This window comes from Aphelocoma coerulescens, chromosome 23, assembly GCF_041296385.1.
Source record: "Aphelocoma coerulescens isolate FSJ_1873_10779 chromosome 23, UR_Acoe_1.0, whole genome shotgun sequence".
NCBI classification, from domain to species: Eukaryota; Metazoa; Chordata; class Aves; order Passeriformes; family Corvidae; genus Aphelocoma; species Aphelocoma coerulescens.
In genome coordinates, this window is record NC_091036.1 from 4,942,128 (window position 1) to 4,958,113 (window position 15,986).

Consider the following 15,986-nt stretch of genomic DNA (forward strand, 5'->3'; position numbering starts at 1 on the left):
CAAATTCCACACACACCCCCATCTGTTGGGGCTCGGCCATTTATTAACTTTTTTTTTAATGCAAAATGTTTCTTTCTTTTATATATATATATGAAAAAGCAATGAGTTTTGTTATCTCTGCCCCTATTTTATTTAATTTAGAGAAAACAGGTTTTAATGGGTAAAAAAAATAATGATAATAATAAAATGGCCCTGAGGTGCTGAGAATTTCAACTCACTCAGCACTGGAGTTTTAATCAGAGATTGGTGTTGGGCAGGATTACGGCTTGAAGAAGGCTGGGCCTGTTTTAAGAAGAAATGCTGATGTTGAGGGGACAAGATTTACTTATTTATTTATCCAGGATGACTTTAGTATTCAAGCCTGACCCAACAGCACATCTTGAGAGACTGACAGCTCCCCCGTGGCTGCCTGGACTTTGGTGGCACTTCCCCAGGCTGCAGGGCTGTCCCTGTCCCCATCTTTTCCTGCCCAGGGGTGACAGTCCCAGACTCCCCAGAGCAGCATGTGGGCAGTGCCCTCATCTCCACCATTAGGGGTCCTTTGCAAAATCATTAGAACTATCAAGAAAAAAGCAACCACAGACAAAAAACGGGGAGAAGGAGGACCCCAGCACCGTGTTTTCCCTGACAAGAACCCGATGTGACAGAGCTCGGCGTGCTGAGCGTAATTGGCAGCCTCTGCCCAGGAGAGGCCCATGGACAAACTTGCTCCAGGACGTGAGGATGCCCCGTCCCTGAGCCCGCGGGTCCCCACAGCGGGGGGCAAACGGGGACCGCGGCTCTGGCACGGCTGCCGTGGGGAACATCAGCCTTCACCTGAGTAATGAGACAAAACCCAGGGAAAACACACATGAAAAGGAAGGGAAAGAGAAACTCTTAGGAAATAAGATCAAAGTCCTGCCTTCAAAAACGTTGTCCTGCAGCTACGAAGAAACCCAGATCGCCCTAATTGCGGCAGCCGTGTGCAGCGCTCGGCAGAGTGCTGGAGTGGGGGACGGGCTGGGGGGGACCCAGAGGTCCCAGCACCCAGCTGGGAGGGACAGGAGCGTAATGGGGACATTCTGGGCTTGCTGGTTTTATTTTTGGAGTAGCCCTGTCCCTGCTCCCACAGGCCCATGTAGCTCAGCAGTGATGTCTGAATGAGAACCGTAGTGTGGGTCCTCACATGAAGGAGCAGAGGGAAGCTGCTGGCTTGGGACACATCACACATTGCACTTGGTACAATTGTATTAAATAAAATTGTATTAATATTTATTATATAAATACAATATTTTATTAATATTGCTCCCACTAGACATTTGAAAGAGAAACATTGGATAAACTGATGGTCAACTGCTTGGACACAGAGAATTGGTTTATGCAGAATGGTTGCAGAAAAGGAGCTGCACTGGAAAAAAAATGTCTCTCTTTTGGAAAACTGCAAAGAAACTCCAGAATTGAGGCTTGCCCAGGCTCCCTGTGCAACTTCCCAAAGAAGCAAAGGAGCAGAGGGAACTCCAGTCATGGAATGTTGGGGGCCAAGGGATGCCCAGGTGTGCTGGGTGCTCTGGACACAGGAGAGCCACTGTCCTGGGCTGGCCCTTGCCAAACCCCCATTTATTGCCATGTTCAGGGCACAGATGGGCTCTGCAGGCAGACACTGCTGCCTTTCCATGGGGCTGCTGCAGGGATGGATGAGCCGGCAGGTTTGCCTCCTCTCACCCCTTTCCAGCAGTTGCTCCCTATCCTTCTCTCTGCCATAGTCCTGGAGCACCGAGGTCCTACAGCACCCAGGCAGCTTCTGGTCCCCAAGGGGACATGGAGGGAGTCACAGCCTCAACCCAGCCCAACCCCTGCAATGGGTGCAGAGCACCCAGGTCTCTGCCATGGCACAGGGAAGCAGCTGGCTGGCCCTTTAAAGACTTTTTTTTTTCCTCTCTTGTTAAAAGATGTCTGGGAGGGGAGCTGCCAATCTGAAAAATGATCCTTCCTTTTTTCCATTTTCTTCCTTCTCTCCTTCTAGCTTGTGCTCATCTGTTCAGGTGAACCGCAGGCACATTCATTAAATCTCTGTCTTTGACACCTCAGCTGCTTTGGAGCCCTGGGCTGCTCTTTCTCTTTTCTTTCCGTGTTTTTTTCCTGTTCCCCATCTCTGAGCCCGCCTGATCAGCACACTAAGGCAGTGAGAGCGAGCTGCAGAATCGTTAACGAAGCACAAGTCCGCTGGTGAGGTGCTGAGTGGCTGGTTTTGGAGAGGGTGTTGGGGGCACCCACTGTCCCTGCTCGTGGACAGGGAGCGCTGGGGCACTGTCAGGTGCCACCGCTGGCACTAGGGTGGCACAGAGGGAGATGAGCACAGTGACAGCACAGCCTCATCCAGCCAGCGCCCCAGGGCTGCGGCCGGCAGCCAAGGGCTTGGCTCACTCCACTGTCCTCAGTCCCACTAAATCCTGTTACTCCATGCAGGAACAGCTTCCCTGCTCCCCAGGCCCCCCTGGCTCCCCAAATCCTCCCAGGGTTCACCCTCATGCACCCATTTCTTGCCTGTCCCATAAGTTCCATCCTGACAGGGAGGCACCGATGGCTCATCTCGCCACAGATTTGCTGCTTGGCCAAGAGGGACAGAGCCCATCTCCAGCAGCTGCCTCTGGATCAGCTTCTGATGCTGACTGGGGCTGGAGGAGAGAGATAACCCGGCCGGCTGCAGCCAGGAAGGATTTGGCCTCAGCTGTGCTGGCCCCTGGCCGGGTACCTGCCGACTGCTCCCAGCCCTGGAAGCCCCAGCACCGAGCAGTGAAGGTGGTGGGGATGAGATGCTCTCCATGGCCTTTGCCCGTGGGCTCAGGACAAAGGGGCAGGAGCAGGAAGGATCCCTTTGGTAGAGGCAGAGCCCCGGCAATGAGGAGGATGGCAGAAGGACTGGGGCTGGACTCAACACCTCAGGAAAGCACGTGTCCAAATCCCAGCTCTCTCTGGGATGCAGTGCTTGCACCCAGGGCAGGGCAGTGTGTCCTGAGGGAAGGGGACAGCCTGGTGTGGAGAACGGGGCCGAACAGTGAGTGGCTCCAGGAGGCTCAGCAGGACTGGGACTGTAAAGATGCGAATTCCTGCAGAGTTTTGTTAGCGGGATCGGCGCGCAGCCTGGTGCCCTGCTCCGAATTAATTATCCGCTGACACGATTTCGCTTCTTTCCCTTTGTGTTATTTTAATTAACAGAGATCTCCTCCAAGCAAGCCAGCTGTCATGTAAATTGTAAAACTGTCAGCATGTACAGGAACTTAACAGGCACTGGAAGAAAGCCTTGCACAAAGGGATGTGCTACTTTCCCTTTTTGGTTTTCCTTCTCTTTTTTTAAATCTGGCACATTCGTAAAGTTAAAAAAAAGTGTGAAGACTAGGGTGGGGCAACAGATGGAGAAAGCCCAGCTTTTACTTTAGATCCATTTCTTGAGGCAGAGGTGCAGGACAGAGGTGTTCTTAAGTACTTTGGATCAGGATTGTTTCCTTGCACATCCCTGTAGCCTGGGCATTCCTCCCAGTTCCCCTCCATCCACGCAGGTTGCAGGACTCAGCATTAAGCTGGGCAAAAGGAGACATCCATGGCTTTGATATAATTAATCTGGTCTGTGTCCATTGCAGATTTCACCTGCATTCATCCTGAGCTTGATGAATCCAGCTGCAGGACTGGCTCCAGCTCTACTCCTGCATCATCTAGCCTTGAGATTTTTAACTATGAGCCGAAATCAGCCAGTTCTTCCCAAAACCAGACTCTGCAAACAAGCAAAACCGTGTTAATGGGCCCCATATGTCTTTGGTTAAAAGCCGCTCCAGCAGCAAGAGCAGCAGATGCAGAATGGAGCACGCGGAGCCGGAGGTACGGCGGGAGTTCATGTGAGGATACTCCATGGACATCCCATCTCCCCTGAATGCGAGCAGAAGCCTGTGGTAACCCTGCAGCAATCAATTAATAAATGTTTAGGCAAGTCAATGAAGGTTAGCAAAGCCCCAGCTCAACGGGAAGCTCAGGGAGGACAGCGGGAAGTGGAGATGCTCTGGTGCAGTGGATGGCAGCAGGACACCAAGGGGGAGATGTGCTGGGGCAGCCAGGGGTCTCTGCACTTGGTGGGACATCACAAGGCTGTGGGGCAAGAGGGATGCTCACCAAACCTGCTCCCTGCAGAGGCACCCCCATTTTTGTAAGAAATTCTACGTTTTTCTTGCTGCCTGATATTGGGAGAAGATCGACAGCCTGGGAAGAGCCTGGATTTTCTGCAGTGTGGTTTTCAGTGCATGTCTCATCCTTACAATCTACAGACCTGGGCTATGTCTGGATGAGGACTGAGCTACCTAATTCCATTTCTTCCCTTCCTCATCACAAACTGTTTTTGTTGCCCTTTAAGAACAGAGCAAAAAGATTCCAAAGCCACATTCTGGTAAAGAAGGATGGATTTTCTTTCCGAGCAGCAGCCAGGGCTAAAAGCCTGGAGACAGCTGAGCAAGCTGCAGCATCAGAGCCCAAATGCTGAGCTTATCCAACGAGCACAGCCGGGCTGTGAGGGCTCCAGCCTGATGCCGAGGGTTCCACAATGTGGCCAGGGGCTGGGATATGCTGATCGCATATGGAGGTTTCCTCTCGGCCCCGTTTGCATGCCAGGCATGCTGCTTGTCCACTGAAACAAATGACCTTGAGCAGCGCTGCGGGTCAATAAAATAATTTGCTAACTGATCCATCTTCTGTGGCAAACAGATGAATCAACTCCGGCTCCCTGGGCTGTTTTATGTACGGATGGGAGAGCCGTGAAGTTAAAATAACGTGTGAGGCCACATCCATCTCCGTGCAATGAAAGGATGGCTCTGAGTGAATAAAGTTGTGTATTTCTAGATGGGGAAAAACCATCTCTGCATCTCCTGACACTTGATTTGGTGAGGTGGGTGCTGTTCCCCAGCATGACCTGGCCCAGGCCACACTCTCCCTTGGTGGAGCATTATGTCTCCTTTGTTCCTGCTTTTCACCCATCTCCTCCAGCAGATCCACTGCCCTGATATGTTCCTGATGGCCTCTCCTGGGCTTCAGCTCCCAGACAACCCTTGGCCATCCAGTTCTTGCCACCACCTCATTTCTCCACAAGGAATGGAGACTCCAATTCCAGCCACAAAGGTGACTCACAGCCGGGAGCTGGAGTACAGTGGGAGGCACACTCGGCTTTTACTGATCTCCAGCGCAGCAAAGCTGTTAAAAGCAATTAAGAAATGGCTGTTTCCATCCTGGCAATGCAACCTCCAGCAACACTGGCAGGGGGTGGGCAGGAGCTGGAGTCACCGGGGCTGGTGCGCGCGGCCGGGCTGCATCTGTCAGAGAGTGCGGCAAACTGGGGCACTCGGAGGGAGCAGAAAGGCCCCGAGGCAGCCTGTGCTCACTGAGCCCCTAATCACAGCGAGGTGATTAATGCCCTTCTGCTCCCGTGCGCCGCTGCTCCGCTCCGCGCTCCCCTCGCTCAGCCCTGCTGCCTTGGCAGGTCCCACACCGGCGGGCACCAGGCACTCACTCGGCTTTGCAGGGATGGTGCTCAGTTTTCCCGGTGCTGAAAGCAGGGGTGAAGCCGGCAGTGGGAAAGGGCGGGGCAGAGCAAAATCAGTGGTTCGTCGTTGGCTACGAAATAGTCTGTGAATTTATGTCTGTTCTAGGGAGAGGGGTTTTTATCACCTCTTCTCCCAGAGCTTCCCAGCACTGTCTGTCAAGGGCCAGCATATTTCAGGATTCCTAGGGCTGAGACTGAGACTTGGCTCCTGCCTCATGCAGCCTCGGACAGCCTTGGAACTGCCCCGTATCAACCGCTTTGTAGATCAGTCTGATGAGTGCTTTGCTGTTGGTTTTAGGCTGGTGCAATGAAAGCAGGATCTGGGAGCAGGAGACAGCCCAGATTCAAGCTCAGGGCCTCCCCAGGGAGTGGCATCCCAGGTTTCGGTGCTGAGGCAAAGGTTGCTGGGGTTAAAAATTCCCTGTGCCCTGCTGCTCCAGATGCTCATTTTCCAAATCCTTTATTAAAATTGCTGGTACAAACACAGTTTTGTAGGAGGATCCTGCAGTCCCTGCAAGCAGGAGGAGGGTACTGATGAGTTCCTCATGCCAGACACAAGCCTGGTGCCCAAACTCCTCCTCTGACAGCTGGAGCACAGAGGTGGGAGGAGAAAGGGGGAGTCCTGGAGCCCAGCACTTGCTGATCTCAACACTGCATTGTGCTGCCGGATGGACACCTTCCTAGGGGATGCAGGTGGAATGTGTCCCTGTCTGCTCTCCCATAGTGGGGTGGGTTACCTGGCCATGCTCCTCTGGCTTCTCCCCAGAGGTTAACAGGGTTAGGCATAGCTCAGCAAGGTTAGGCACAGTTCAGCCAGGCTAGGCACAGTTCAGCCAGGCTGGGCACAGCTTAGCAGCAGCAAATGTCAGTGAGCAGGAACGAGCGGCTGTGCGCATTCCCAGGAGGAGAGAGGTCACGGTTTGCCTGTCCCAGAGGTTAACAAACCCTGCACAGCCACCCCAAGGGCACAGGAGCTGCTTTAGCTGGACACCAGAGATAAAAGAGCTGCTCAGAGGGCTCAGAAAAATGGGGTCCCTTCCACAGGGCCACAGGAAACACCTCGTGCCCCAGCAGCGTCACACCGTGCTCCTCTTCCTTGGCCACGCACTGGGCAAAGCTCGCTCCGCACCGGGATTGCTGCAGGGCACTTCCTGCGAGCCATTAAAGGACATTGGGTAATTAATACCTTCCATGCATGAGGAAAAATGAAGGGCAGGTGGGAGGAGGAGGGGAGCAGGGAGGAGGCAACTCCATTTTGAAGGCTGTTGGGGTGGTTTTCCCTTGGCGTGTTGTTATAATTTGGAGGCTCCTGCACGCTGCAGTGTTCACACCTCTCAGACGTTATTCACAGCCTGATTCCAGCCAGCACCACAATGCTTTCAGACTGTGTAGGATCCATGCTGCCTACTGGAGCAGCTCTCCTCCTCCTCATCCCTTGGGACCACTGCAGGATGAGCTGAGGCTGCCCCACACTCCGGGCTCAGCACCCAGCCAGGTTCTCCAAACCCCCTCCATAGCTGAGGGTTACAGGAAAGGCCCCCTCCGTGCTAAAGAAAGCTTCATTTCAGCACCTTAAATACAGTTTCTTAACAAATAAAATGTTTATTTGCTGAATAATAATAATAATAAAAGAATTCCAGCCTCGAGGCATGTAGTGGGATGGCTGCAAGCTCATTGGAGCGTGTGTCCATTACCGTCCGCACTCCAGACCCCGGCGCAGCCCCGGCGCTTTATTCCGGGAGAGTGACTGACAGACCCTGATCGATGCTGATTTGGGTCTTAAATAAACACACTGGCGCTGGTTTGCTGGGAAGAGAGAGGTGTCGGCATCTGGCTGACAGGCAGAGAGAGACAGACTTTGCCAAATGGGCATTTCTTAGCAATATTTCCCGTTTTTGCAATTTATTTCCCTTCTCTCAGCACTATGCCATAGGAGCGGGGCAGAAGCTGGGAAGGGGCAGGAAGGTTTCAGAACAGAGTTATTTTGCATTTTACTTCTTTAACTATGTCTTCTGACAGAAAAGATAGAAAGACAGAAAAATAGAGTACAAATATTCAAACATTCGAACAGAATTGTGCTGCTAAGAGCCACCAGATCTCGCTGGTGCCTGATCAGACCATCAAGCAGGAAAAGGTGCTTCACTGCCAACAGCTGCTGTCAAGGCAAAAGCCCTTTGATAATTTGCTGAGCTGTGGCAATTCACATCTGCAAGAGCTGTAAGAGCTCCAAGGAACCCTGAGATTCTTGGAAATGTTTTTCACCGGCATCATGTAGGTCTTAAAATTACTGGAAATGGCACTTGAGAGTTGAATGACTCAGGCTGCTACAGTTTGGAAAATATCACTCAGGTCATTTTTTTTGCCCTTTGAGAATGATTTTGTCATATCCAACACATACCCAGTGCCCATTTCTCCTTTACTGCCATGTCAGGCATCAATATTGAAACAGCAACAGACAAAGTTCGTTGCTGCAACATCCCAAATACTTCTGTGCACCCATGTTCTGATGACTCCCTGTGGGGTGACTCTGTTATCTCCTCATCTCTGACCCTTCGTGCCAGCAGATTCCAGCCTGGGCAGAAATGAAGGTCACAAGTTACTGAGCCAATCTGGGAAAGAAATTCCAGGAGAGCAGATTGGGATTGTTTTAATTAAAGGAAAGAGGCAGGGGAAGGGGGGCAGAGCAACACTCGAGCAATCAAACAACATTTTCCCCTCATGAAGATGAACAGTTTGAGGTAGGATTAAGATGGCTGAAATTGTCTTTTTAAAGGAATGTAAAAATGTGGATGTTGGATGATTGACAAATAAAGGGCACTTTCCTTTAATTTAAATATGCTCCTAGTTTGTGCAGAATATGTTAATTTATACATTGCCTAAATAGCCAGTAGCTATTGTCTGTAAAACCACATCAGATCAGGGCAGCAGGGCAGTTAATGTACTGGCTGGATGTTATGGCTGGTCAGTGAAGCGATCCGAGCTTCCTTCCACTGGCTCCCAACCCCTAAATGGAATAGCTGAGCTGTAAAAAACTGCCAGGGGCATAAACTGAAGTTCATTCTGTCAGCCTTCAATAGGACAAGGCTCTCCTTCCCACAAGGACCCGTCCATACCCTCAGCCCCAGCCCGGCTCCTGCTCCTCTGTGACCCCAGAGCTGTTCCCCTTCTGCTGAAGAGCCCTCCAACACCCTTTGCTCTCCACAGGGATGATTTCTTGGGGAACATACAGCCCACCCCAGGAGCTGTTCACAGCTTTACAGCATCTTTCCCTGACCCTGTGCTCCCCCCATGCCTCAGTTTCCCTGGCTGCAGGCTCTCCCAGACCCTGCAGCCCAGCTCTCCTGGGGCTTTGGTCACATCTCCTCTCTCCCAAGGTCCCACAGCAGGTCTTAGCCTCCCCAAAAAGTCCTGCTCTGCTCCTGCCATGCCGTGAACTGCCCTGGCATTTTCTGCTGGGCCTCCTGAGCAGTCTTGGGGGCCCAGCTGGATTTCTAACCCTGACATTTGGGAGCCTCTGCCCCAAAGGTCCTGAATGTGATCCATCCATGCCTGACCTGCCTCTTCCTCTGCCTTCATGTGTAGCCATGACTTGGTCTGGTCTCTGGAGCAATTTTTAATGCAGAGAGGCTTCTAATTAACAGGATTCTGAAGTTAATTAAGACAATCTCGTTTAGATCTCTCCATGAGTGCTCACAAGGGCAATGCTCCTTCCCTGGGCTCCTTGGGAGCCTCCACTCACCTCTCAAATCACACCCCAGGAGCTGATGTGTCTTGGGAAAGGGTCTGGGATGTCACCTTAAAGGCTGCCAGGTTCTGGAACATGTTTTTCCAAAGGACCAAATGACCAACAGGGAAATCCAGACTCCACAGACTTCGGGGCCATGCTCCAGCCTTCCTGGGTCCTCCATTCCCTTCTGGACAAAGCTGCTGTCTCAATAGGTGACTCCTAAGGAGAAACTCTTGTCTCCCATGTCAGCCCAAAACCAGCAACATTACCGACCCATCTTGTCTAAGAAAGGTCCATCCTCTGCATTCCCAATGCCTTCTCAAAGATCAGTCTGGATTAAGTTTACAGTGAAATGATAAGCAGTAATAATACTGCTGCCTTGCCCCTAATTATTTTCAATATAATTATGTACCCTCAAGAAACCTTTTAAATAGCACACTCTCCTCAGCGCTTCGGTCCAAGGGATTCATTTGTCTCAAGAAAGAAATATTCTTGGGGCTGAATCCTTCATTAGTCTTTCCTGGAGAGACTCCTGCTGAAGTCAGCAGGGTATGTGTGCCCCACTGGAGGATGTGGGGCTGTGCCTGCCTGGGTAGTGCCGACCACGGGAAGATTTTACAAGCCTCTCGGCATTTGGTTTCTTGGCAGCATAAAGTATTTGGCAGGGAAAAAAAAAGCCTGGAAGTCTGCTGGAAAGTATCAGTGAATGACTCCGAGTTTCACTGTCCTTTATCAGCTCCTTACACTTCTTTTTCTTGTATTTTAATCCCACACAAGTCCTGTAGCTCCAGTGTGTGAAGTAAAAAGAGGGAAGACACTCAGAGTCTGAGATCATTCTGTGTGAGCAGGTGCAAATCAAAAATGCATCATCTTCACATCATTGTGGTGCCCTGCCCCACCTGGAGATCAAAACTGGGAAGGAACAGCAAGGCCAGTGTGTTTGGAAGCGAGGAATTAAATGCATACATTGAATTGTTTATACAATATATTTTCAGGTGGTCCAGTGTTTCTCTAAGCAAATTGACTTTTCATTCAGAGTGTGCTCAGGTGGGATCTTGCCTGTGGCACCCACATGGAATTTCCCGTTAAAAAAAGTTGCCCTTGACTGGATTCTCCACTGTCCCTGTTCCCTGCTGCCCTCCTGTTCCACTGCTGGCAGCATGTCCAGGGTCTGGGATTCCCATGCATGCCCACAGCCCCAGGATGGGATCCCCATCCGTGCCCACAGCCCAAATCTGCTCCTGCTTCCCATGTTCAAACCCATGGGATGCTCAAAGCAGGATTCAGTTTGTGGGTTTTCAGCAATTAATGATCTTTTTAAGATGAAAAACCTGTATAAATGGATGCTTTCCTATGATCCTGTTTTATTTACCTGCTGGCACAGTGGCTGTGACTCCACTTGGATTTTCATCCTGCAGAGACTCTTCTGTGCCTTTTAGGGTGTCCTGAGCACTCCCTTGGATTTAGGGGTTATTCTTGTTGGATGAAGCATCCAATACCTGTTTGACCCCTAGACCAAGGAACAGGAACCATGGCATCCCCAGTCTGCATCCCTGAAATCCTCTGGGTAAAGGGAAGACTCTTACTGGGAAGTGACAGCCCAGCCCATCCCTCTCTGTGCATTCCCACACACCTGCATTCCAGACTGTCCCTTCCATGCACCAGTGTCTGAAAATCGGGGATGGCTTTCCAAGGAAATTTCCTCACTGAAATAGTTAATGAGGACTGATCCCATCCCCCAGCTCTCTCCCCCCAGGTTGCCACCCCTCTGAAAAAAAATCAGAATAATAATTAAAAGATGCCTAGAAACGCTCTTGGAAGAGCATAAATTCTGAAGATGAAAGTAAATGATTAAAATAATTAAATACTTCAAGTTGACAAGCAGAAGCAGAATCTTGCCAACGGACATTTGTCGGTAATTAGTTAATTAATCCTAACACAAATTATAAGCCATAACAAACCAGTCAGGCTGAACGCAGCCGGCTGTTCGGAATTAAACTTAGAAAAAGAGGGAGTGAGAGAAAGAAGAAAGAAAAGTTTGGAGATTCTTGCAGATCTGAGGCAAGATGCTGTGCAGGAGCTGGTGTCCCCCTAGGAAAGGCAGCCAGGACAGGGGCAGGAGTTGGGGCAGAACAGGGCTGTGTTCCCACCTGGCAGGAGCAGAGTGGGATGGGATGCATGGAATAGGCAGTACAGAGCAGGATTTGGGATTTCCACCCTTTTTCTGTGAGTAAATGCAGCACAAAGGCTTCCCAGCTCTGTTTCCTACTCTGCCACTGGTACCAGTGTGCACTTGAGAACATCCTTGCCATGGGAATGAGCTGGTCTGGGCAGGTCCACAGGACCTCCAGGTCCACAGGCAGGTGGTGACATTAATCCAGGGGCTTCTGGAAGATGCGTGGACCCGCATCTGTGAAGGGCTCAATCCTGGGATGCTGGGAGGGCAGCTGCAAACCAGCTGCCCATTAACACCCTGGAAAGTGTTTCTAGGACAGGCTGGAAAAGCAGGGTCAGTGCTTGGGAGCTGGGTCCTGCCAGGGAAACTCGGTGCAAATGACACCAGGACACGTGTGTGGTCAGCAGGGACCCGGCACGAGCCTGATGCCATCCAAATCGCTGGGAAGTTGGGGAAGACAGAGCCTTTGTGTGATGGGAAGAGGTTAATGAGCTGTGGGCTGGTTTCTCACCTCCAGTCACCTTGGCTCAGGTCCAATTTTCAGCCCTAGATTAAGTGAGGTTGGTGATCCACAGGCAGAACACGGTGACTGACAGCTCATCTGCGGCTGCACCACTGTGTTCACACGTCCAGCCGGGGCTGGGGAGGCACTGAAGGGCCAGGCTTTGCCCTTCCTTCAGCATGAAAAAGCTCTGGAGCAGCCAGAGTCGGTGTTCTGACAGAGAGGACCTGCACATCCCCAGCACGGGGACACTGCTGGGTGACAGACTGGGCCAAATGACAGCTGGAAATGCAGCTTAAGTGAGAAATGGGACATACAGGTTGCAAATGGGCTTTTAACAGGATGGAAAAGAAGGTATGAAACGTTTTGAAAGAATAAACAGATACCAGGGAAGTGTGACTATCCCACAGATCCCACATTGTTGGAGGAGTTGCCAGTGAGTGATGTGCCACGTCTGGGCACGTATCATGTGAGGGGAAGTATGAACATATGAGTACACATGACCATCTCCTGATGTTATTTACATGCAGAGGAGAAAGAGATTATTTACAAGACAATGAGAATTGACACTGAAGAAATTCGAGGCCCGTCTCTTTTGGCCCAAACTCCCTGAATTGCCTGCACAATGGGTTCCTGTTTTCCATCAAATCCATGCAGAGCTCTGCTGAAGAGAAAGTTTCATTCGCATGTGCGTGAGCATGTATACGCGCGTGTTCTAAGTGTTTTGCATTATGTGAGCTCTGACCTTCAGAGGGGAACAGAAGGAATATTTTCCCCCCTGAGGCTAGAGTTGTCAGTGAAATGTCTGTCTTCCTTAATAATTTCAATCCGGGTGACAGGGGACAGGGCATTTTGCTCTGAACGAACGTACTGTAAAAACTGTCAGATAGAATTTGTCTCAAGAAGCAACATTTCTATCCATTCGGGGTCATAATTACAGGCATCTTATGACCTGTGGAGCAGCACATTTTTCTCAACCGAAAAAAGAAAGAGTCCTAAAATAGGTGGTTTGGTCTTCTGCAGAGCTTTGGATTGAACCTAAATGGAACCTAACAAACAACAGTGATCTGCAGCAGAATGCTTTCTTCGTGTTTGCTGGCTGCTTTTTTAAATCCAGAACAAACTGTGCACTGAAGTGACGTAGCAGACAAGAGGGACAGAAATTGCCATTCACTGGGCTGGAGTAATGGCCTATTTCTCCTATATCCTGCCTCCTAACTGCCTGCCTCTCCGAATTTCCTCCACACTGATACTAGCCAGCGTCTTGTTAATGAACTGAATAAGTAACTAAATGGGTGATTAACCAAATGAGCATGACGATAATTTGATTGCACTTTCCCCACTTTTAAAGCACAGGAAATAGTAAGAAAAGAAATAATTCAGTGACCAGCAGGAATTCAATTCAGAGCTAGAGGAGCTGGGGGGAGCTTTGACTAGATGTGGCTGTCAATAAATCCCCCATAACACTGCAGAAACCTCTGGCTAAATATTTAGATTACTTGATTTGTGCCTCCACATGGAAGAAAAAACCTATTCGTTGATTTGAAGCATCTTTTACTTATATGGTTTGATTTTATAATTAGCAACAATCATGAAATGGATCATCCTGCTGTTATGTGCAGTTATGAGTCACACACCACTCAAAGCTGGACATCATTTTGGGGTCACCACCCTGAGTTTGTATAACGGAGCCTGCAGTGCCTGTGGCATCCCCACCTTACTGAGGTCTGAGTGACAAATCAGACTGGGAGAGGGAACCCAAAGTTACTACAGTGGGAAGATGCCCTGCACTGCTGGGGAGGGAGAAATGGGAAAACTGAGAATTAACACCCTATCCTGGGTCATCCCAGCTGCTCACAGTGGATAGTCCTCTTCTCCACCCCAAGCAGACAATGGTGACCATGGCAGAAGCACAGGGAAGGAGCATCCAGCTGAGGAGCAGGGCCCCAGCTGGACTCTGGAACCTTCTCACCTCCAAGATCAATCCTGCCAGAGACACAAATGTTAATCAGCTGATGGCAGGGCAGGTTACAATCTATTTTCACCTGCACACTCTGATGGATGCCCCATTCTTGCCATCACAGGTGGAGAGGAAACACTCTGCAGTGGGCCTGGGAGTGAGGAGCACAGCAGCTCTGGGAGGCAGAGGGGTGCCTGTAGGATTCATGGTACCGGGCACTGACATTCCCTGACAAGTTTGCCATGAATGAGGACTCCTGGAAGGAGTTTTGGTGGTAGTGGGCATGGAGGACAGTCCCTCCACACTGATGTTAGCCTGGGAAATGTCTGGAGGGGGAGCATCTCAAGGTCAGAACAATCCCTCTGCAACGCTGCTGTGCCCCTGAAAGCAAGCACTGAAGGGGGATGCTGACAGCCTGCTCTGCATGCCAGGAGAGCCAGGCTCAGGATTTAAATCCCACTGACAAACACCTCCATCCAGGTGGTGTCTAACACTGTCAAAACAAATGTGAAAGAGATGCTGTAGCTTTGCTCACTAAAACTTCAGCAAGAGCTGCTCTCCAGGGACTCCAAGGCATCGTGGTAGGAAGGACAGAGCCAGACTTGGCACCAGGGTTGCCACAGCCTGGGCATGGGAGGAACAAGGTAAGGCTTGTCCCTGCCCATCCCTGAGGGGAATCTGTTAAAAGACACCATGGTTAGGCCCACAGAAAGTCAGTTCCAGGAGCTCTGTGGAGCCCAGACAGGGAGATTAGGAACAAAGCCCTGTGTAAGCCTTGCAGGGTTCATTTTGGGGTTGGTGATCCGAACCGCACGCTCCGGCAGCTGGAGAGAAGCTCAGTGAATCAAGACATTTCTATTCCCATCCACTCCGTCACCCTGCCCTGTGATCTCCTAAATCATTTCTCCTCTCTGCACCTTCATTTCCTGCACTTGAAAGAGCAAGAACATGCAGATTCCTTTCTTCTCTGGAAAGCAGGATCTCCTGCAGGAAACTTTGTCCAGGCATTCCAGTAACTGTAACATCATCTTTACTAATACCATATTGAGAGACAACAAAGGACAAAGGCTGGTGCAAGCACTGCTCAGACGATCCCTGGAATGACAAATCCCTCCCATCCTGCCATCCTGGGTCACACCACAGCCCCAAGCTGCTCGTATGAGATGGGGACTGAGCAGAAAGCTGAGCCCAGATCCCTCAGGACAGCATTTCCCAGCCCAAGGCAGCTGCAATGCACCCAGGAGGGCTCGGCATAGCCCTTCTGGAAGGGCAACAGGACATTGGGATCACCAGACTGGGAGACAGAGGTAGAACATGCAGAGTTTTCCTCCTCCTCTGCCACATTTAGGGCGCTGTGTTCCCTGTCTGTAAAAGGTGTTCTCCTGCTCTCACAGGAGAGAGAGGGATGCCAGTAGCCAGGCTACTCACAGCTTTTGGAACATCCACATGGAGGTCATGGAGCAAGCAACACATGAATACACATAACTGCAGTGTTTGTCTTGAAAATAAAACAGGCAAAGGCACATTCAATTTTAAGACATGCTGCAGCCTGGACAATTTCCCTTTAATGGTGGAAAATATTCCCTGCTTTCTGCTGGCAGAACTGTCCTGCTAGTGTCATGGACTTGCATGAGGAGCACCTTTAGCCCAGGAAGAGGTAGGTGTGCACTGGCTGCACATGTGTTCCTAAACAAGGAAATCCAATCTGTCAAGAAAATTCAGTAACAACTTCCACGCTTAATAGTACCCCAGGGCCCCAAAAAAATCAACCGGGATGGTAGTTGTGGATTTTTCATTAACCTTCTCTTAAAAAGGTCTCAAAAAATAACACTGAGTGAGAAGGGCTGGTTGTACATGTGGAATACGTGTGGAGATCTACAGGGGGAAAATGCAAAACTTCAGGTTGGATCCACACAGAAAATCCTTCAGTAGAAGAAAACACCATAGTTTGATTTACACACGCAGCACTCAATTGAACAAGTGTAGCTACAGGGCATTGGAAAACAGTCAAAATGGTGAATTTGCTGCTTGCACACATTTATACTGTTTCCTGGAGACAATCTG